This window comes from Seriola aureovittata, chromosome 16, assembly GCF_021018895.1.
Source record: "Seriola aureovittata isolate HTS-2021-v1 ecotype China chromosome 16, ASM2101889v1, whole genome shotgun sequence".
Taxonomy (NCBI): domain Eukaryota; kingdom Metazoa; phylum Chordata; class Actinopteri; order Carangiformes; family Carangidae; genus Seriola; species Seriola aureovittata.
This window is the reverse complement of record NC_079379.1, coordinates 7303991-7327036: the sequence shown is the minus strand read 5'-3', so window position 1 is coordinate 7327036 and position 23046 is coordinate 7303991. Positions and strand designations below refer to the sequence as shown.

The 23046-nt window shown below is 42.7% G+C and overlaps 1 protein-coding gene across 2 annotated transcripts in view; it reads left to right on the top strand.

Moving 5' to 3' along the window:
• The first annotated feature begins 6120 nt into the window (after positions 1 to 6120).
• Positions 6121 to 23046, top strand: part of LOC130183690 (semaphorin-6D-like) — a 178404-nt gene continuing 161478 nt past the window's right edge. For both annotated transcript variants that reach the window (XM_056399328.1, XM_056399326.1), the window contains exon 1: positions 6121 to 6456. The gene's annotated coding sequence lies outside the window, so the exon portion shown is untranslated. The remainder of the gene's footprint in view (positions 6457 to 23046) is intronic.

Below are 23046 nucleotides of genomic sequence, written 5' to 3'. Positions count from 1 at the left end.
CACACACACACACACACACACACTCACACGCACACACACACACACACACACACACACACACTCACACGCACAAAGAAACACACACACCCATAACAGATAAGAATTAAGATAAGGAATGATTCTTATTGAGACACAAATAATTAAATTATGACTTATAAATAAAATGCTTTCTTTTCATTTCTTTGTCTAACTCACACACACACACACACACACACACACACACACACACACACACACACACACACACAAATCACCAGAGGACACCATGGACAGAGGTGTTTATTAGTTTCATTGCTGTGATATTAAAATGAAATCCAGAGTGTGTTTGTGTGTGAAGCAAAAAGGCAAAAAAAAGGTGATAAAGAAGGAAAAGAAGATGATGAGGACGAGAGGGAAAAAAGATGGAGGGATGAGGGAGGAGAATACAAAGGCAGAAAGAGGAGGATTAAGGAATAAAGGAGCAAGCGACAGGAGGTCTGATTAGATTCGTCCCCTGAATATGTGATGAGCTCGTCGGCAGGGTGGTGAGGAAGACGTTGTGTGATTAATGCCGTACTGTCAGCAACAATCAACAAACAAAATTTAAATGAAAAATATGATACACAAGGCTGAAATATGAATTATTACCGCTGCTTATTAGTCACATTTCACTGTGTCTGAGTGTGTGTCTGTGCTGCTGCTGCAGGAGGATTTAAATGGAAATGAGCAGCAGTGGAGGTGTTTTGTTGTTGGCCTGTATCGCAGCATCACTGTAAACAACAGCCTCCGTCTACAGGCTTGTGGAACTGAAGTGCCCCTGAGCAAGGCACTTTATCCCCACCATCGGTCCAGGACCACAGGTTGATGGTGAATGTGGAGAAAGACGATGTGATATCTTTCCAGTTTTCCACACTTTTAAATAATCATTCTGATGTTATAACAACCCCTGAAGTGTAATATTTCTACATCACATTTTCTTACATTTTTCTGATAATTTTCCAAATCATACCATCAATTTTTACGTTGATTATCAGTCTTAGACAGTTATTGAAACTCCTTTCCATTAGACAAGTTCAAGGTCACAGAGAGGGTACAGTGGCCAGTAGGTACAAACTTTCAGATCAGAGCAGGGACTGAGTGGCCACTGAGCCTTTAAATATGTTGATTCAAAGCCCTCCAGCTGTTCATGGCAGGTTACTCTTATAGATTTATCCACCACAGGCTCATTTTCATGGAAGTATATGCTCGGCAGCTGTTTCTGACCCTGTGTGTGTTTTGTATGAAAACATTAATTTTGATGAAGTGCCATATGGGCCACATTTCCTACTTTACCCTGTGCGCAGTCACATTTTACCTCTCAACATAAAAAGCTCCCACACTTCAGCGTTATGATCTCCTCCTGCTTACATTACAGGAGCACAGTGAGTAAACACAACAGAAACGCTGTACTCCCTCAGTGCGGAGGCTGATCCTTTTCTTCCATCATTAACTATGTGTGACTCCGATGGGAACGCTCGCGGGATCTGAGGAAGCTTTTCCTCCTTAAAACTCACCCAAACTGTGTGTTATGTGACATGTGTTGATTCAGCGCCTGTGTTCCTGCGGCCGTTAAAGTCTCAGCCCTGAGGGTCTGAATTTCTCTGATTTATTGTTTCAATACTGATGAGAGTGATGACTTAAAGCTGCACAAGTCGATGGGTGAAATGGAAGCACTCATACATTTATTTATTTCATGCATTTCATTCTCTTGAGCCTTGGTGAGGCTGCACTGCTGCTGTTTAATATGTGAGCTGTATATATGTGCTGTAATCTGCTGTTTACATCTGAGGGAGATCAGACTGCAGACTCTGATGTTACTGCTGCTATTTTTTTCCTACTAAACAGCTGCAGCATCAAACAGTAACTTCATGGAAGGAAGGTGATATCAAATGCAGATGGGTGCAGGTTGTATGGAAAGATGTTTGTGTTACTTTAATTTATCCATCCTTCTTCCATCCATCCATCCATCCATCCATCCATCCATCCATCCATCCATCCATCCATCCATCCATCCATCCATCCATCCATCCTTTTTCTGATGCATCTCCAAGTCCAGATCCGATGGCACTAGGCAAAGCAAAAGATCCCAGACATTCCTCTTTCAAGCCTCATCCAAGGCGATCCCAGACCTCAATGATTATAGAGTATAATCTTGATATGGGTGTTGCCCAAGTCTCTCATCCCAGTGTCATGTGCCCAGAAAACCTCAACAGGAAGTTGTCCAGGATGTGTCTGAATCAGAAGCTGCAATCACCTCAACTGGCTCCTTTTGAAGCTGAGTGATGTGGAGACAGGGGTCCTGCTCCAAGGTCCAGGCCACATGCTTGTGTTTCTTCTGACCCACTATACACTTGGTTCAGCGGCCCAGGACTGGCCCATATACAGCATGATTGTAAGATGCTACTTCCATATCTGGACCAACACATACAAAATGTTCCGGCTGGCAGCCAACACTGGTGGATAACAGCCGGAATCTGCCCAGATGTGGAAGTACATGGGCCAGACTCTTGCTGTGGAACCAGGGTGTATACTGGGCCAGAAGTTTCACTTGGCTAGCTGGGCAGGTCACTTGTAGGACACATATGAGGAGGACACTTGTCTCCATCAGTAGACTGCAGAACTCAAGGTGAGGCCCAGTCCTTTAAATCAGAATCTAGAAGTAGTGATCAAAAATGCCATAAATGACTAACGATGAGCACTATCAGATCGTCTCAAAATCAGACCTGACCCCTGACCCTGACCTGGACTTCCTGATCCTGGTTTTCCTCCACTCAGTATTACAAGTGTTCTGCAGAGAAATAGGGTGAAGATGCAGACATCACAGTTTAATCAGGCACACAGGAACGCTAACTCAAGCACAATCAAAAGCTTATTTCCCCAGACATCACCAGTCCTCATATCCTGTAATTTGTTGTTTTTCATAAACAGTGAGAGGAGGAGGAGGAGGAGGAGGAGGAGGAAGAGGAGGAGGAGATCTACAGCAGGACCAACAGACATGAAGATGTGGAGACGGACAGACAGACGGACGGAGAGGCTGCTGAGTACAGAGGGGATTTGGTTTCTAATCCCAGCGCTGCGTGTGAGGCGTCTTCTTCACTTTCCTTTTTCCACTTGGCTCTAATTATCCTGCAGAGAAACAAACTCAGTTCGTCAGCCGGAAATTTAATTGAAGTTTCCTTGTGGAAATCATTTTACAGCCGTGCAGAGCACACTGGAGAGGACAGGCTGCTTTTATTAGTCCTAGTTACACCGTCAGTAATTGCTGTAGAGACTTGACGTACTGTTTGTACCCAGCATGTATACTTGTCTTTACAGTATGTTGTCGTTATAGTTACATGAAATCAACTCAGATTGTAGAGTTACACTGTACAAAGAGACAGAACAGGATTAAAGATTTAACTGTTATTAGTGTGTTTTCTTAAATCTCTGGGGCTGTTGTATTTTGCACAATTTTAAATATAGATTTTTATATTTTTTTACTACCAGAATGAAAATGTCCCAAACATCTTCATTACACAACAGTCAGTTCAGAGCAGGTAATGATGGGCTACAGCGTCACTTGGACTCGGATGTGTATCTTTCCACTTTACAGGTTTTCTAATAACGTTAATTACATTAGCAGTCGTTAGTATTAGGATTGGACTCTGTCTCTTCCTCCTCCCTTGTGGTTTTGTCCATTCCTGTTGTGTCTTTCTTCCTGCCTGTAGCTGTTTCCCAATTCGAGGAGTGGCATCCTTCGGAACTGAGCTGAAACTCCATATTTACATTTAAAAGTGTGATCTGTGCTTCAGATACAGCTCATTCCAGCTTCACCCAGCCTCGATACCCTCACCGGTTTCCACTTAGCACACTCTGTCAGTCTGTGAGCCATCTTGTATAGTTTACAATATAACTTCCTTTTAACTGTTCCCTGCCTCCTGGTCTGTGTTCTACATTTTGGGTCTGAGATGTGCTTAGTTAGTTGGAACAGCAAACTGCACCACAAAAGTAAACGTGTTTAACATTTGAGTTGAATTATGAATGGTCATCAGAAGAGGACGGAAAAAAAGGAAGGGAAGAAAAGGAGCCTGGAAACTTCAGTGCAAACCTCCAGGTGTGTTTGTGTTATATCAGCCAACTTCGACAAATCAGAGAAGATATAAAGAGCAAAGGTGGGCTTTGAACTACTTTCTGACATGGATGGGTCTCAAAAATATAAACACCGACTTTCATTCTTTTAAGAAGACCAAGCTGAACACAGTCTTGAGTTTCGTGGATTCTTCCGGAGACCTAATGCAGCTCTGCAGCTTTGGGCTTCAGCTGGTTTAAATCATTACATCAACGAGCCCCTTGTTAGCCGTTCGAGACCCAGAATTCATATAAGCTAATAATGTTTTCAAAGGTAAAAGAGACTACAAGGACAGGGAAAGACATAACCAAAGACCATCCCCTGATTCCTCCTGAGAAGGACCGTATCTTAAAATATCCAGCAACACTAAGAGTTTACTGAACAAGGTCTGGTACGATATTCAGTCGCACTTTGGAGGCAGAGACAAAGAGGAAAATCAGGATCTCAAACCTGAATCTTCATAAAACGTGACTTGAACGGAGCAAAGTATTTCACCGAGCGATTCAGCGAAGAAACAAACAATCACAAAGACCCACTAGAGGGGGACAAAGAAAATCGTAGGGCACCGTGTTTGAGGAGTCAGGAAATCCCCCCCTGCCATATCTCGACAAACACCTGAGCAAAAGCCGTGTATCTGCAGCCCAGGAGCGCAACAGCTGCGACAGACAGCTCCTGGTGCACCTCCGCTGCTCCCCTGGGAGTTAACCAGCTGTCACAGATGTTATGTGCACATAGGCAGGGACACACACATCCTACACCAACCACAGCCTGAGAGACACTGCCGTACACAAACTGTCTGAGGTGGGACTGGAGGTGAGGGAGATCATGGCAAGTGATGCTTTATACAAATGTACAGACTTTATAATGAATTTGGTTTTGACTGGTTTGTCTTGCAGCTCTGAAAACTGACTGGAGACCATGGAGGGCAGGGGACGATGGAGCAGCGTCACCAGCACCACTGTCAACCCTCTCTTATTTGACTTGCTGCACAATAATGGAAACACACAGATACATGCACATGTTTCTGATGTTGACCTGGTGACGTTTGGACCCAGCAATGTGCATGAAGATGGAGCCAAACAAATGATTAAATAAACAAACCTATTATCTGTTGTGGCTCATTCCTGCAAACTAATGAAAGACACTTGTAGAACTGTTGTATAAAAGCAACATGACACCCAAGGTTGTCGCTCTTGTCCTGTAATTATCTTATTAACGACTGAGTCAGAGCCGTGCTGATGTTCCTGTTTTACAAGACAAGCAGCAGGAGGCAGTTTACATCGCTCCAAACTCTCATACTGAGCAATTTGTGAGTGTTGAGCGACAGTCAGGTGAATAATTGATATGTGATCACCAGAAAATTAATCGGCAACTATTTTGGGTTTTGATTAATTGTTTACATTTTTTTTAAGCCTCTAAATGTGATGCCCCACTGCTGTTCTTTGTTTTATATCATTATAAACTGAATATTTCTAACTGTTGCTCAGACAGACATGACTTTTTACAATTTTTTTTTGACTTGATAAATTCTTGATCAACAGATTAATAGATAAAGAAAATAATAGTTAATTGAAGCCCTAAATGTCTGGAATTCACTCCCTTGAATTTATTATTAGTTTTATTTCATCTTATGGGATATGCTGTCTTTAAACTTATATAGGCCTATTTATTTATACATAAGACAATGTTGTAAAAAAACATAAATTATCAATGTAAGGTTCTATTTTTTTAAATATTTTTTATAAGAAAAAGAAAAGATGATTATGATGAAAACAGAAAACAAAAAACATAAAAGAAATATAAAACAGAATTTCCTCTACTGACATTGTCAAAGTGTTTAAATATTATTTTACTAATTATCTCTATGATTCATCCATCAGTCTTTTATTTATTGAGTCGCATTTAGAAAAAAAAAAAAAAAAAAACAGTTAAATTTAATACAGTGACTTTAAATTGAAGAGGGGTGTGGTTAGACGTATGTCCTGCCCTCTGATTGGCTGCAGGGGGTCTATTATGATAATGAAGAGGGCGTGGTGAGGAGCCGGACCCGCTGGGCTGCTGAGAGACGCCTCAGTGTGTCGTTAGGACCTGGACCGGACACATCACCTCCCTGTCTGTCTCTGTGTCTCTCTGTCAGCTCTCTCTCAGTGGATTTATGCCTGAACCGGCTCGGGGCTGAAGGAGGATTTTCCCACCGGTTTGGTCCCGTTTTTTGGAAATAAGCGGAGACGTTGTGGATTAATGTGCCTGTGAGTGCTCGTGCTGGACGGAGACGGAGCGGAGTCCGGCTCCCGCCTGTCTTCGGTCTCTGGAGATGTGGACACAGAAAGGTGAGTTTGTTCTTCTTCTTCTGCCGTTTTCCTGCAGGAAACCCCGCGTCTCTGCTTCTCCCGTCACTGACTGTGTGTGCGCGTGCATACCCCGGTATTTGCCCCTTTGCTGATTGTGTGTGTGCATGTATGTATGTATATGTGTGTGTGCGCGTGTATATGTGTGTGCGTGTATGTGTTTGTGCATGAGGAAGGGGGGGGGGGGTGCACCAGGTCTGATTTGTGTATTTCTTGGGATGAACTACGTGTGTGTGACTGTGTGTGTCTTTTTTGGAGCGTGCGCGCGTTTGACAGCTTTGATTGATAGCTGTCAATCACCACGCGCGGCGGCCACAACAACAAACCGCCGAAGAGTCAAGAGCGTGTCTCTAAAGCTTCATTAACTCCAGTCACCTTCCTCCTCGTCATCCTCTCTGCATCCTGATGCTGGAACTTCCAGCCCCGTGCTCACGGACTCTCCGAGCTCTGCAGGACTGAGTCTCGCGGGGGGTGATTCGCCTCTTTCTCTTCCTGCTGATAAAACCTCCCCTCGGCGCCTCATGCACAGAGAAAACCTTCATGTTAGTCTAAATGTTGGCTTTCTACACCCTGAGCTGCAGACGGAGGCTGGTTCAGACTCGGGGCGGGTGTTTGGGCGGGTGTCTTTGTCTTATCTCTGCTGTAAGGGTAAACAGGAGAGGTAGGCTGGGATGTGTGGACTGGGAACAGAGCAGCCTCCATCTCGTTCTTTGCGATCCGGATCCAAGTGCTTTAATAATCGGCAAGTGGTAAATATCCACCATAGCGAGTCTGATCCAGTATTTGTCTTGTTCTGGGTCCAGTTCTTTAACACAGCACAGCGGGGAGGCTCTGGCAGCAGTTGGAGCTGCTCAGAGAGGAGCTGCAACCATCAGTTTCTTTCATTACTGACTAATTCTTTGTTTTTCATTAATGATTAAGGGTCAAAAATAGTTAGAATTGCCCTTTACTAGCTCCAGAAGTCAGAGGTGACATCTTCAGGTAGTTTTATTATCTGACCAACAGTCAAACACAAACACTGTCAGTTTATTGTCATGACAAATGAACACAGGATATCTGGACATTGAAAGAGCTGACATCCGCAGATTTATGATTTTAACAAATAATTGATTATTAAAAGTTATTGTTGATTATTTCTTGTTAATTAATGGATTCATAGTTTCAGTTTTAGCCCTGTAAATATTTATTTTTTGCTTCTAATCCCATTGAGTCTTTTAAAAAGTAAGAATATATATTGAGTATATAGTTTAAAGCACTGTTTTTTAAACTTATGCGACTGTTTTGGGACATTTCAAGCCTTTATTAGATAGAGACAGTGGAGACAGACAAGAATGCAGGGAGAGACAGTAGGGGAATGACATGCAACATGCAATGCATGCAATGCAATGACATGGTACGGCCAGCCGCGATTCAAACCAAGGACCCTGTCTTCACTGCTCAGGGTATTTGAACCCATGTGGTATGCACCCTAACCACTCGACTTTGTGCCAATCAGTGTCACAAACTAACAGAGGAGGCGCCTGGCTTTATTCTGCCAATATAATCCATTAAAATGTCCTGGATCGGACTCAGTCCCAATCCTTTAGAGCGGCTTAGGAAATCCAGACTTCATTTATCTACACCATCATGGTGATGATGTGTCGACGCAGGACGTTCAGTCAGGTGTTGTTGATATTTAGAGATGAAACAGTCGATTAATCAGTGAGGTCATGGATAGAAAATTAACTCGCAAGAAATATTATCAGCTGATCCTTTGGGTCACTTTGGATTTGTTATTTTGTCTATAAACTGAATGTTCTCTGGGTTTTGTTGATTTTACAAAACAGGATTTCATCAACATTTTTCATTACTGTCTGATGTTTTTATGTAAGATGAGAAAATAACTGGCTGGTTAGTGGCATTTAGTCTTTTATTCTTCCTGCAGGCAGAAAAACCTCCATATTGAAAACTTAACCCTTGCTGGTAACGTGATATGATCCAGATTTTTAGTGTAAAGGTCGTTATCAGACGATATGTTGTCCAATGAATCAGTATCAGTATCCACTGATAACCTGCACTGTGATGGGAAATTGGTGCTTGGTTGTACATCGTGTTCTTTTTGGAGCCTAAATGAAGGAAAATAATTTACTGTTTTAGAAGAGGAATCCAAGATGTACATATTAAAACCTTTTCAATTAAAGATGTATAAACACTGTAAAAAAATGCTAAATAATTCTGAAGTACCAGTACAGTAAACGCCACATCTGACCCTCCCTAGTTTTACAGTGTAGATCCTCAGGGTGAAACCACCACATTGGCTCTTGCTGGGGTCATCTGAGCTGATAAGACCCTCTGGTCAGATCAGGATTTAAGGGTAAATTCTCTGAGTAAACAACCTTAATTGTCCTTAAGTGGCTTTTATTGGCCTCTCGTTAAGGAGGCCATCATCTAGCTGAATAAGTTTGAGCAGTCAATTTAGGAGGAGAGAGAGCAGTCAGTGCGTCAGCTGCTGTCCTGCTGCTGCTTCATGTTTTTATCACTGGTCTGAAATAAAGTGAAGTGGAGTCGGTGAAACACAGCCGTCACTTCAGGAAGGACGCCGTTGTGCCAATTAACCACCAATTATGAGCAGGATATTGAATTATTAATGTCAACACTGATGCTTTTTGGCATCAGAGTCAGAGTGAAGCTGCAGGACTGAGTCAGCAGCCTCAGCTGCTGCTGCTTGTCAGACACTGTTCAGTTTGACTATAAATAAACCATAAAGAAATAAAAGTTAGACCGACTGAACGTGTTTATATGAACTGACAGAATATAACGCAGGTTCAAGTCAGAGGGAAAATAGTTTTTACAGCTTTTAAAGCCTGAAATAAATGTTTATGAGCTGAGGGAGTCACATGACCTTCAAACATACATTTATTATTCCCACGTGGAAAACCTCACAGAATCATGAAGGTGGTAAAATGAGCTGATGCACCGACTTATTTTCATTCAGATGATGTTTGAGTCAGTGTTTTATTTTCTTTAAAACATATAAATTCACATTTATGCTGAGGCTTATATTAGATATCTTCAGATATTAGCACTGGACTTAAAACTATATTTAAATATATTTATTGAATTTACTTTTTCATATGAACATCACAAGGACAGATCTGCTCTAACTAATCATTTCATTATTAATTAATCTGTTGGCCATTTTTAATTAATGAATGAATCATTTATTGTATGAAATGTCCTCGGTGACCTCTTCCTGTGTCTTTTATCCAAACTTTCCAAAACTATTTTACCATTAATGAATCATCAAACAGTTATGCTGATTAACGATTTGATAAATCAACTTACAGTTTCAGCCTTAAAAAACTTTAAATAATGCTTTTATCACACTTTCGCTAAAACTGACAAAATGGTTCCATATTGTGTTTTTGTATTTGAACTAATGGAGCTCTGGTGTTGTTAAGAGCTGCAATAGATAGTCAGTTTACAGAAAATTAATCAGTAACTACTTTGATAATTAATTGATCATTTTTTTTATATGAAAATTTACATTTGCTGTTTGCCGTTTTTCACGTGAGGATTTGATGGTTTTCTTTGTTGTACAGTGAACTGATTATCAGTGGACTGTTAATAATCAGATCATACAGCACATCTGTGATCACATGACCCCCACTGTACACTGGTAAACAAATATTTACTCCTCTGGATTTCTCTTTGTTTTGGTGTGTGATCGTGAGTCGGAGGTCAAAGTTCACCTGCGTCTTTGTTAAACACAAATAAACCAGGATTAACACCAAAACCTTAGTTCCCATCATCCCCCTCCCCTCCTTCACCCCCCTCCAGTCTAGACTGGGTCCTCCATTGTTCACTCGGACCGTGTGTGAAGGTGTTACCAACTAAAACGTCTCCTTGTGTGGTTTTTGAATCCCACTCAGAGCAAACACCTGCCTCACAAATCTGTCACCGGAGCAGCCAATCACCCGGCTGTCCGCTCACCGCTGCCTGCTCCATTGTGTGTGTGTGTATGTGTTAACCTTGGGGTGCGTTCGGACACAATAACCTGCGAGTCCCCGGTGGGCGGGCTGATGGCAAAGAGGAGGAGGAGGAGGAGGAGGAGGAAGGAAGGAAGCAGAGAGAATAATGTTATTCCAGTGCAGGAAGATTAGCTGCGTCGCTGTGAAAGCCTCCAAACTGCCGCATGTCATCAGCCATTATGTTTCCTGTGCAAATCTGAGCCGCGGGACTCGCCTTTTGTTCTAATCCTCTGTGTGCGTGTGTGTGTGTGTGTGTGTGTGTGTGTGAGATGATGCAGCCGAGCTCCTGACTGCAGGAAACTGTGGAAATTAAACTTCATCATTGTCCTCACTGGCAAATAATAATCTAGTGTGTGTGTCCCCCCTCCTGCTCATTTCCTTCCTGACTTATCTCCTAGGAGGAAGGTAACTTGTAAGAAGTTAGGAAAGGAAGGGAGGGAAGTGGAAACACTTCTGACTCTGTCGCTTCCACACGATGCTGGAAGCCAAGCGATAAGCTGATCAATAGAAAACTGAATTGTATAGCTGGAGCTAATAATTATTTTCACTACTGATTAATATGAAAATTATTTTCTTGATTAATTAAGTCTGTGAGAGAGTAGAAATGCCCTTCATAACTTCCAATAGCCCACAGTGGTATCCTTGAACTCCTTGTTTTATCATATGTGCTGAATTCAGGCAGCAGATGTTGATATTTCAGAAGCTGGAACCAGGAACTGTTTGATGTTTGTGCTTGAAAAAAAGTGAAATGATGAATCGATCACTAGAATAATAGGAGGGGAAACAAAAACCAGACTGATGTCAAGTCACAGGCCTCTTCATGGAGACTTTCCTCACTCTGTTGTCTGTAGAAAAAGATGCACCAATCCAACTTATTCTCTCGGGGTATCGATTCAAAGCTTCAGCTGAGGGTAAATAACAAATCTCCAGTCTGATATCACTGCTCTGTTTTTGTAGAAGAAGAAGAAGAAGAAAGTGATTTTCATGTGGGTCACTGATGTCTCCTCAGTCTGCTTAATAAAGGCAGGGTTGCGTTTTAGAATTAACGTGCCTACATCAGACAAAGAGATAAAGTGAAATACAGTTCTAGTTGTAATATGTATTTCCTTTTTACTGTGTCAAAATAGAATAATCTTCCAGGCATAGGAGGAGAGAGGAGTCAGCACCTCTCCTTAGTGCTGCCCAGGTTGTCTTATTGTTCTATATGTGAATGCAGTAAATGAATATTTTATGTGACTCAGTCTTAACTACTCTGTGCAGTCGTTGTGGGCAGATCTCAGTAGACCCTTAGGTTATATAAAAGGTAGATAGTAAAAGTGGTAACAGGTGGATGTGAGTTCACTGTCGTCCTGACAGGCTGCTGTGGCTCTTTACTGTCAGTTATAGTGAATTAGATCTGCAGCTAATGATTATTTTCATTATGATTCACCTCCAGGTCATCTATTTTTCTCAAACAATTCATTGTTTAGTCTTTAAATTGTCAGAAAACAGTGAAATAGCTACTCTGAGATCTTTAAATGTCTTGTTTTATCAAAGGTTTTTTTAAAACTGAAAATTCTTACATGGAAGAAGCTGAGACCAGTCACACTTTGATTTTTTTGATCGATAAATCACTTGAAACAATGAATTGTTAGGACTTGAAAAATGTCAATAATAACAATAAAAATCTACAATGGATTTTGACATGATTTGAGGGGATCGTGTGTTCAAATTTCCAAAAGCAGACAACATAATCCACTCCCCCACTGCAGATCTGAAAGTATAGATTGTCAGTGATGGATGATAATGGTTTGGTGGAGGGGACTACAGAGTGGGAGAGTTTGGTATTTTAAAGTCAGCTTTACGGTGGTGTATTCTTTTTAAACGGCGTCCCTTCGTGTGTGAACGCAAGCCCGGCTCAGTAACAGGTGTTGTTTTAAAGACGGCCCCCATCGGTGGTTTCATCATCCGAGCTGGTCTTGGCCTCGGTCCGGTCGTGACAATCAGGCGTGACGTCCAAATCACTGCTCTAATCGGCCTGAAAATACGACTCCTGTCCCGAGGCCTGCCAGACCCCCATCCACCCCACGCCGCCCCTCATCCCCCCCACCATGATATCAGCCTGTAATTGTATTTGACAGTGGCTGTGACAGATAAAGTGCCTGTGTTATAGAAGCTGCTTGTCTCTGTGCCTCAGGTGCTGGCCTGTATGTGTGTGTGTGTGTGTGTGTGTTTGTGTTGAAGTGTTGTGTTGTTGTTAATCTGCGTCGTCTGGTTTTTATGTTCTGATGTTTTATTGGTGAAGTCTGGGTCTGACTGAGGTGAGAGGTTCACCTCACTCCTCACTCTGAGCAAGGCAGCGCTGGAGCCAAGGCTCCCGCTACATCATCATGTGACAGTAAGAAGAAGCTCTTCAAAATAAAAGCCCCAAATGATGAATCCTGGTGGCTTAACACATTTGTGATCTCTGTATGTGACACATACTCACTCAGAGTAGTGTTAATTAGCTACCAGGTAATTAGTGTGTGTGTGTGTTGAAGCTCTGGGGCTTTCTCACTCTCTTTCTCTCTCTTTTAATCCCAGTGGAGTCTGTCGCTCATTTTCTCTCCTGTGTAACTGACTATGTGACTGAACCTTTCCAAAACACAAATCTACACCTGTCCCAGGTTTACACTTGTCCTCCGACATAAAGGAGATAAAGCATATGTGGCCAAAAGTATGTGGACACCCCCTGTCCAATTTGTGTACTGCCGGTCTGGGTCTTTTTTTTCCTGCTTTGGGTTCTTTTGTTTCCCTTTAGAGGTAGTGAAATGGAAAGTGTGATGGGTGCTGCCACAACAGTTTAACAACCTTTCCAAACTTTAAACAAATAGTTTTATTTTCCTACTTGTAATCATCGTTTGTTTATCATAGCAACATCTTTCCCTGGAATTTGAACTGACTTTCCACATGGAATCAAACCTATAATCCAATGTACACTATATGACCAAAAGTATATGGACACGCCCTGTCAGCAGTTTGGGGTAGGCTGTTGGTTTTTCCCAGTTTGGTGTGGAAGTAGTTCACCGTCCCGCACAGATCTCTGATCTAAGCCCCACCCGACAAGATCCAAACCGGATTCACCAGCATCAGCGCTGGACCTCACTGATGGAGCGAGTCCCTGCAGCTGGATCAAAGATCTGCTGAGACCAGGAGAGAGGAGGCTGTTAGAGCAGCAGATGAATGAAGACGGTGTCACATGATACACTGTCACATACAGTGGGAATAGTCAGGAGTCACCACCACCCCCCCAGACACACACACAAACATACAGACACGATCTCTCTCTCTCTCCCTCCCTCTTTCACTTTTTCTTGGACTCATCCTTTAGCTTCATTAGCACTGAGGGAGACACTGTAGTTTTGCTGATGTTAGAAACTCCAGCAAGTTGCATCAGGCTGAACATGCAGACGCAAACACACACACACACACAAACACACACACACACACACACACACACACACACACACAGACGGTGATGAGGTCATGTCGGGAAAACCAGAGCATCCTGATGCACACTGTTTTCACACTGTGTGTGTGTGATGTTATTGTAGCGCTCAGTGATACAAAACGAGGGAATCAAGAAGACAGGAAGTTCTCAGACCTTTAATCTGATCTGTGTGTATGTTTGATTTCCACTCCCTCTCTCCTCCCTGCTCCCTGCCCATCTCTGTGGCTGCAGGGCGCTACACTGTGATGAATCAAACCTACCTGTGGGGATGAATACATCTTATTTCCACTCCTCTCCTCCTCCTCTCTTTCTTCTCCTGCTCTCTCCATCCTCGCTTGTCTTGACACTTTGGGCAAATTGCAGTGTAACTGTGACGCAACATGATGAAAACAGTGGAGGTTGCACAAAAAGTCAGGAGAGGATTTGGGTCACAGGAAAAAAAAAACGACTTGAACTTTTTGATTAAAGTCACAATGAGAACAAGAGTGAGAATGAGAATTAATGCAGAGAGAATAGTAGTTGTTATATTCCCGTTAAAGGTGGCAGTGTTCACTCAGAGAGGTAGTGGCCTGTGGAGGTGGGTGATCTGATGATCCAACTTTGTCATACAGGGTTTTTCCTGCATAGAGAATTGGGAGGCATCCGCCTCACCTACAAAATTGTAGTAGGCCTACTTGTTTTCTCGGTACTCGGTGAATTGGACGTTTGTAACTGCAATTGCGGCTGTATGCCACCATGGCAATGTAGTGGCACTGTATCATAATCCGTGCATCAGGCGAAAGAATACGAACCCGCTGGATTTTCTACCTGCGGAAGGAGGCGGCAACCTGATTTTGTGGCCGACAGGATTGTTTCGTATTTAAAAATAAAATGCTGCGTCTTGTGTTGATACAGGAAAATTCTAGTACTTGTTTTCTCTGTACTCTGTGGATTTGAATCAATACGGGACCCCCCCCCCCGGTCATACAGCTTACTACCACCCTGCCTAATTTTCGGCCAGGAAAAACCCTGTTAAAGCACATGGACAAACAGCGTATTTTGTGACTTGACTCATTGCGTGAATGTTTTTATCATTGCATGCAACATCTGGCTCTATACACACAGCTGTGTCCCAGCACTTCGAACAGCCTGTCATCAAATATCTGATCCGACATGTTTCAGTCTTAACAGACACACACTGAGACTCTGCCCATTCAGCCTGTTAGTTCTCAGACAGAGAAGAGAACCAGCATCTACAGATGGTGGTGAAGCTTCACTCTCCGTATTTATCTCTTCTTCTGAAGTCATGATGTTATTTTGTTGAGCTGCATTGATTTGAATGAAAAGTGATTTTTTTCCCCTTTCTTTTTCTCTCAGTTTTCTCTCCGTGTTAATTTATCTCGCCCTCGGGTTAACACACTGTGTGTTTGTAATGTCTGAATCATACATGGATGGTAAACAACTGCTGTATAATACATTAAACACACTCACATACAGCTTTTACAGTAAAGCAGCGGTCCGACATGTTGGGAGTTCCTCTCCACAGTTACATGTTTCACTGAGGGGGTTCAGCAACTTCAAAGCTGTCAGATGTACATGCTGTGTTTTGATTGCTTATGAGCTAGGCACCAGTCCATCCACGAGTCAGCTCGGTTTGGTCCAGATTTAGCTTTTTAGCCCCTTTTCATTCTCGGCTGATTTCCTGCCAGGTTCAGTCTCAATGTTTTTCAGAGTAAAAGCTGTTAAAAATCCACTGTCCACTACAGCAAACAGCAGAAATATCATAGACTGTAAATAAAGATGGAGGTCGCCTCCACAGGTTTCTGAGGAGCAGTTTTGAAGCTCAGAGAGAGCTGCCCCGCCGTCGCCGTCTTGGCAGTGCCTGACTCAGCCCCTAACTCCCAGCTATGGGTGAAGAGGTAGGGTGTGTGTGGAGCTGCGACTTCGGTGTGGTTTGTGGCGGATCTGTTAACAACAGTGTCGACGCTTGAAGAAGAAAACAAGTTCAGACTGAAACATCTGAGGCTGCAGGAGAAGTGACAGAGGGAGAGACAGTGATGGCTGTGTTCCATCTTATTGGACTGCTCTGTGTGTGTGTGTGTGTGTGTGTGTGTGTGTGTGTGTGTGTGTGTGTGTGTGAGCTAATTGTCGACTCATCCTCTTCTGTCTCTCACAACTCGTATTGAGTGAGACACCTTCCAACATGGCTGCCTGCCAAGCACACACACACACACACACACACACACACACACACACACACACACACACACACACACACACACACACACACACACACACACACACACACACACACACAAAGCAGAATAACACTGTTTGTGTTGGTGTGAAACTTCTCTGACTTCAAACTTAAAAACATTTTAAACTCTTGTTCTTCTTCTGCTGCTTTAATGCCTGCTGGCAACACACACACACACACACACACACACACACACACACACACACACACACACACACTTACTGCCAGGTGACCTCTGTGTCTCTATGAAGCTTCTTTTCCTGCTCTATTGATCATCTGCTGGCAGCAACACAACACTCACCGCCCTCTCTCTCCAGGTGTGTGTGTGTGTTGCTGATGCTGGATGTGTGTGTGTGCATGTTGCTGATGCAGTGCACTGACAGCTGGCTCACAGCAGACTCTAACTTCCTGCTGCCCGCAGAGAAAGAATCGATGCTTTGGCAGAGGAAGAGGTTTTCTGTTTAAATGTGGGAGATGAGGACGGAGATAAAATCCCGGATAAATTTAAAATACTGTGAAACACATGGAAAAATACAGAGAGACAGATAAATGGTTATCTGATAAATAAGCAGCTGGATCACAGGTGTCACCTGAGTTTGAAAAGTGACGTGTGACAGTTGACGTGTTGTTCTCAGTCGTCTGCTTCATGTTGATTTTCTGGATGTAAGAGAGGAGATAAACAGTGACTCTCAGGCAGCAGCAGAGATTTGATCCTGCACATAGACTGTTTTGTTTTTTTTGCCCCCCCCGCCAAAATAAGAGATCATCCATCTTTAGCTGTTACATCCTGGAGGAGACAGGAGAAGAGACAGCTGATAAAAAAGCTCTCACTCTGAAGCTTCAACAGAATATACACATTTCCACCCAAGTCTGTTTCAGGCTTTTCTATTTCTTAATAAATATGAAGTGATGCGCAGCCTTTTGCACGGTGAATATACGACAGTCTGATGGGTCAGTGTTCGGCTGGACTGTGGCTTTAATGCTGACCAGGCTTCGTCCTGGCTGACAGGTAGCTGAGCAGATGTCTCATTATCTGCCACACATTCACAGTTTGACTGAAACAAACAGTGGTGATGTTCAAACATCAGTACAGCTGTGTTTGTCTTCAACCTCAGTCCAACATCTGCTGCAGGACCAACAGGGTCTGAGGGAGAGAGTGGTGCAGGCAGAGAGAGAGAGAGAGAGAGAGAGAGACTGTGTGTGAGTGACTCTCAGGTCGAGGAAACACACTTACATGGAGAGTGATGACAGACAGCAGCATCCTGTTGTGTGTGTGTGTGTGTGTGTGTGTTGGATGACGTCATCATCGGTATTTTAAGTACTAGTGGGAGTTGAATTTGCGACCCTGAGTGTTGGATCTTGTACATTGGAAATATAGAGCGATAGAAACTACAGTTTAAACCAGATGTTCTGACATCTGTCAACACTGTCTCCTTAAAATATATATTAAAATAAAAGTCATTCAGAAAACATGTTTAACGTTAATTTTCTGTTCATCACCAGTCGATCGATTGGATACACACATGTGGCGTCGTGCGGATCAGTGTGTCAGTGATAATGTCACCCCACAGTTTCCTTCAGCACGTGCTAATAGATCTCAGTTTGCTATTAGAATCAGCCTTTCTATCTTCATCTGATGCTGTGTGTCTCAGTTTTAGACCTGGTTTCACTTGACTGTAGTTCATTTCAATTTTGCAAAATAAAGAATGTCAAACTTTGTGGGATAGTCTGTCAAACTGACTCTTCTTGATGCATGAATCGTTTGAACGAGAACACAAACTAGAGGTTTGCTTCTCCCTCACTGTGAAGTCGTGTCTGTTGTTTCTAATGCATGGTGTTTGCATGATGTCTGTAGTTTTATAATAACAGAGAGAAGATGAAAGCATGAACTCTGACCTGCAGAAATGAGTCCTCAAAAAGCCTCTCTCCATTTTCCTGATGTTTTTTACATAAAGGAAAATGGAATTATTCACTGATGGAAAAAAAAAAAAAAACCCTCATTTGCATGTAATGTGTGTGCAGTCGATCAGAAGTTTCTGTGTGGAAGTGTAAAAGTGCTCTGACAGCCGCAGAGAGAAGCTGCTTCAGCTGCTCGGCGCCTTGCACAGAAAAGTGATTTTCAAAATAAATTGCGGCGCTCAGAGGAAATTAGGGAGGCAGAGACAAGAAAATGAGGAGAAAGAGGAGAGATGACAGAGGATGGATATTAACATGAGAGGAGAAATAAAAGAGAGATGTTTCCCTCCATCAGTCAGAGAGAGAGAGAGAGAGAGAGAGAGAGGGAGAGCAGCTGCTGTCGCTCCAAATACACCTCACCTGCTCCTATTTAAGTCTCTTTAGGAGAGTCAGCGTACAGGCTACACAAGGTCACATGACTGAACGAGGTCAAAGTTCACATTTACAAAATTCTTAGGAGTTATTGTAGATGAAATCCCGTGTGTAAGAGCTCCATGAAGAGGTTTGCTATACTGAGAAAAATCTGTTCTTCTCATGTAAGATTTTATCATAGTCTTGTATTTTCATATATTAATTAAAGCGGTATTATTCAGGCTGCTTCATGTCCGTCATATCCAACCAAATTAATGGTAACTCAGAAGATGAATTTGTTCTAACAGACGAGACCCATCTGCTCCTCTTTTTTAGAAACGATTCTCTGCTGTCAACACATAAATGTTCAGACCCATGAATCACTTCACCTTCCACAGATTTTACAGGACGTCACTCACATTCAACCAGGCAAGAAAAGAAAAAAAAAGATTTCCATTTACCTCATTGTTGTACGTCAAAATACATATATATATATATCATCTTGACCCTCATGGTAATGTCCCTTGGAAAATGTCCGTTCCATTAATAAGTATTTTAAAAAAGAGCTCTGTCTGTGTGTGTGTGTGTGTTCAGCCTCTTCCTCTTCTCTCTGTCTCTGCTCCTTCTGTCTCTACAGTTATGAAGTAGATGGATTCTGTAGTGGACGTGAACCTGTCGGAGTCCACTTGTGTCTTCTCTTCAAATTTGTATTCAATCATGTTGCATCAGCTGCTGTAGTTCACAAACAATAACAGAAAGATTTCAGCAAACAACTGAGACTCACTGAGCCTGAACTCTGTGTGTGTGCAGATCTGGACGTCTGTCTCTGACCTGTTTCCTGTTTTCTGTTCGTCTAGAACTCGTCCCTGATGATCCGTCTAAAACGCAGCATCTTCGGTTCTTTTCCACGACTTGTGGTGGACCTGTTGCTGCACCTGCACTTACCGTCGCCATTGTACATGGTGTCGCTATAGTTACTGTGTCTGTCGTCTTCTTCTTCCCTTTGTGTCTGAGGTCAGACCAGAACACTTGTAGGATTATTACGTTTTCCTTTGTCAGTCCTGGAAGAATCACATCTCCTGTACCAGCAACATCTACATACATACATACTGTACAACATGTACCGCCATGCTTAGGACTTGGTGCTGAAGTGCTGGTTCTTGTGACATCTGTAATATGAACACTCCTTAAGAGCAGAGGTGCAGCTGTTTGTGTGAAGTTGCTGCTTGTTGCCAAAGAGTTTTCTACAAAGTAGAAACTGACTGAGCAGAAGGCGTTAATGGAAAACTGCATTTAGCTTTAATGTAGAAAATGATCAAGTTTCAATTTTGAAAACAGTATTTTAGGCTGCCACTGTCTGTCACTTTTTGTTTTTTTATTGTGTGGGATGGGGGTATGCAATTAAAATTCAAAGAGGTCCAGTTATAGGTCTCTCTGCTGTGAGTGTATCTCACTCAGTGATTGGATAAGAAGCATCACATGAGATGATTTACAACACTCTATTGGTCTGAGTTTCCTGGGCTGCAAAGGCTGGAGAAGAATAATTTCCGGGGGTGTAGTATAGATACGGCGTCTGGTTCTTGACCCAGACCGGTCCGCCTATTAGTGACCTCAGGTGTAGGTGGAGCTTGATGGTTGTAAACGCTTCAAAGTCGTCTGCATTGTTGAACAAACACCCTCTCCGACACACATTCAAAACATAGATTTCAACCAGGTTGTATTAACCTCAAGGTAGAGAGGTCAGAGGTCACAGGGTCAAGAGAGTGCTGGTCTGGAATGTGGACATCATGTGGTCTGGTCTCCTTTGATTAGTAAGTTTGGACCTGGACACAAAACCCAGCAGAAAACGCAGAACAGTGAAGTTTCTTGTTTTCATTAAAAGGAGACAACAGCTGAACCATATTTACTGTGTGTGTGTGTCAGGACAGCTGGTTCACTTCCTGCTGCGAGTCTGTGTCGTCTCGTGACAACGAGGATCGTGGGAGGTGTGTGAAGATTCACAGCTGAGGTGTGAGGACTGATACTAAAAGTTTTCACCACAGTTCAACTTCTTACTTCCTGTCCTCGGTCGAATCCTCCTCCTCCTTAAATAACTGCAGCAGTGAAATAATGATGAAGCTGATATTAGGCAGGAGATAGTCTGTCTGTTATGATTGTGATTCAGTTTTTTGGATTGTATCGCGTTATTGATCCGTGAACTGCTCGTCTGTGGAGAGCTCTTTATCTTGATCAATCCTCATGCAGAAGCCCTACTGTTTCTTTTTACATCCTAATAGGAAAATCAGTTAAAGGAGAAATAATGTTCCTCATTTGTGGAGATTTTCTTTGGCCCATAAATACTGTATATTTTAAAGAACTAACACGTTCTTTATGCTTTGCAATCCCTGCTGATCATTTTTTACAAATCCTCCATTAGTTCATTGATTTATTTCAGTTCTTTTCTATGAAAATCATCTTCCAGAAACTGGAAACTTGCTGCAGATAAGCTGATAACACAGACAACATCTTGTTAAACAACTTTTTTTTTTGATGCAGGGGCCAGTAGGAAAAGTCTCTTCAAGTTTTTTGCATCATTGAAGGGTATATGATTGATTCATAAAACCTTGATCACAACACAAAGTAGCCCTGGGAGATCTGGAGGGTGTGGATGAAAGAGATGGGAGCACACAACAACCACCCAACCTGAAAACTGTTTTCAACATCGGGTGAAGCTTTACTTCCAAGCATACTTTCTAGCCTCCCTCCAGCAACACATTCCCCTAGTTCAGACAGTCCTTGCAGTTCTTGCTGGAACTAGGCTCGGGCGATATCCGAAATTTACTATCTCGATACAGTCCAGCCCAAATATCACGATATACAATATTATCCCACTTGATTTTCATCAAAGGGTTAATTAAGATTTTGGTTTACGACGCCCGTATGAGCGAATCCAGAGACTTTAAGTCACTGAGCGAACGCTGTTATCCACACTGACACAAGTTTCCAGAACCATCCTTGAACTCATCTGTATTACCCCAGAGTAACGTTGTAATGATCAAAAAATAAAAGCTGACTGATTCGTCTACAGGAGATGAAGTGACACCGGCGGCTGCCTGGGTGAAAATGAATCGATCTGAAACTTTAGAAATCGATGAGCAGAGAGATGTGAAGACAAAGCACGGCCATGTTCCTTTTTTAAAAATTCAGGTTTTTAAATACATCTCTGGAACAGACACTACAGGAACCCTCTGAATTCTGTTTCTGCCTCATCTCTTCACATCAGGTGTCGACTCCTGGAAGCAAACGGCTCTAAAACTCTTTCGTTTGAACGGTTGAAACACTTAAACCCACACCAAAAGTCCTCATCCCCACATCTCCAAGCCTGTCTGCACAGAGTCCGTTAATTACCAGGAAGCGTGTTGTGTGAAGGGAGGCTGAGTTAAACTCCCAGCAGCCATGTTGTGTTTGACTGGCTCTGACTGCAGTATAGATCCGCCTCAGAGCCTGTGAAGGTCGGCTCCGCTCTGATGTGGTTTGTTTGGAGCTGCGGGGGAGACGCAGGGACAGATGAAGGAGCTGAAGCCTTGAAGAATATCTGGGAGAATCGTTCACTCTTCAGGGCATAAATTGTTTCTCCGCCTCCTCCCTCCCTCCTTCCTCCTAAACCTCACTCCTTCCCGCCTCAGGATCTGTTGTCTCTTGTTTTTTTGTCTCTCGTTTTTGTGATGCAACGTGTTGAACTCTCACCGATTCCTGATCGTTAACCGTTTGTTTCTCGCTCGTTCCCGGGGGTTGGGAGATGCTGGTGTGAAAGTCCAACAATTTGTTCCAGGCGCAAAATATCGAAATGACGAAAAGTGGATCAGACATTCAGCCCACGCGGTGTGGATTTATTGATTCTGAGGTCAAACATGTTGATTTCTTGATGATTTCTTGGTTACAAATGTGCAACGTTGAGTCGAGAAGTCGTGTTGTTTTTACAGGCTGTCGATGTGTCCTCGGGCTGAAATACATGAGTATATATACAAATGTGTCAATGATACGGTGGCCCAGAGAGGTCAACACACTGCAACTTAAGAAAACACATGCGAACAGATTCAGAAAACACTTCCATCATTTAGACACGTGCTGCAAATACTCACAACACAACCAAATATAAAAACGTGCTGCATTTTTAAGTGTCCCCTGGAAACACTACCGTTGTCTGTGCTATTTGCAGCGTGTTTGTGTATTTGGTTGTGTCTCCTGATCTTTGACAACACAACACACACGTCACGTTCGCCATAATACACAAACCATTACGCAATGTGTGTTGACAGCTGGACTGTTTAAAGTAGAGGTGTGTGTGTTCGATTTTTTTTCTTGATTACCCAGTTAATCCATTTGTCTGTGAAATGTCAGAGATTGGTGTAAAAATGCTCGTCGTAATTTCCTGTAGCCGTGTTTATGTTTAAATTCCTCCTTTTATCAAACCAATGGCAAAAAATCAAACAAAGATATTCTTAAAAAATATGAGAAAGAGAAGAATCACATCCTCACGAGAGACGCTGCAATCAGAAAGCGTTTGAAAA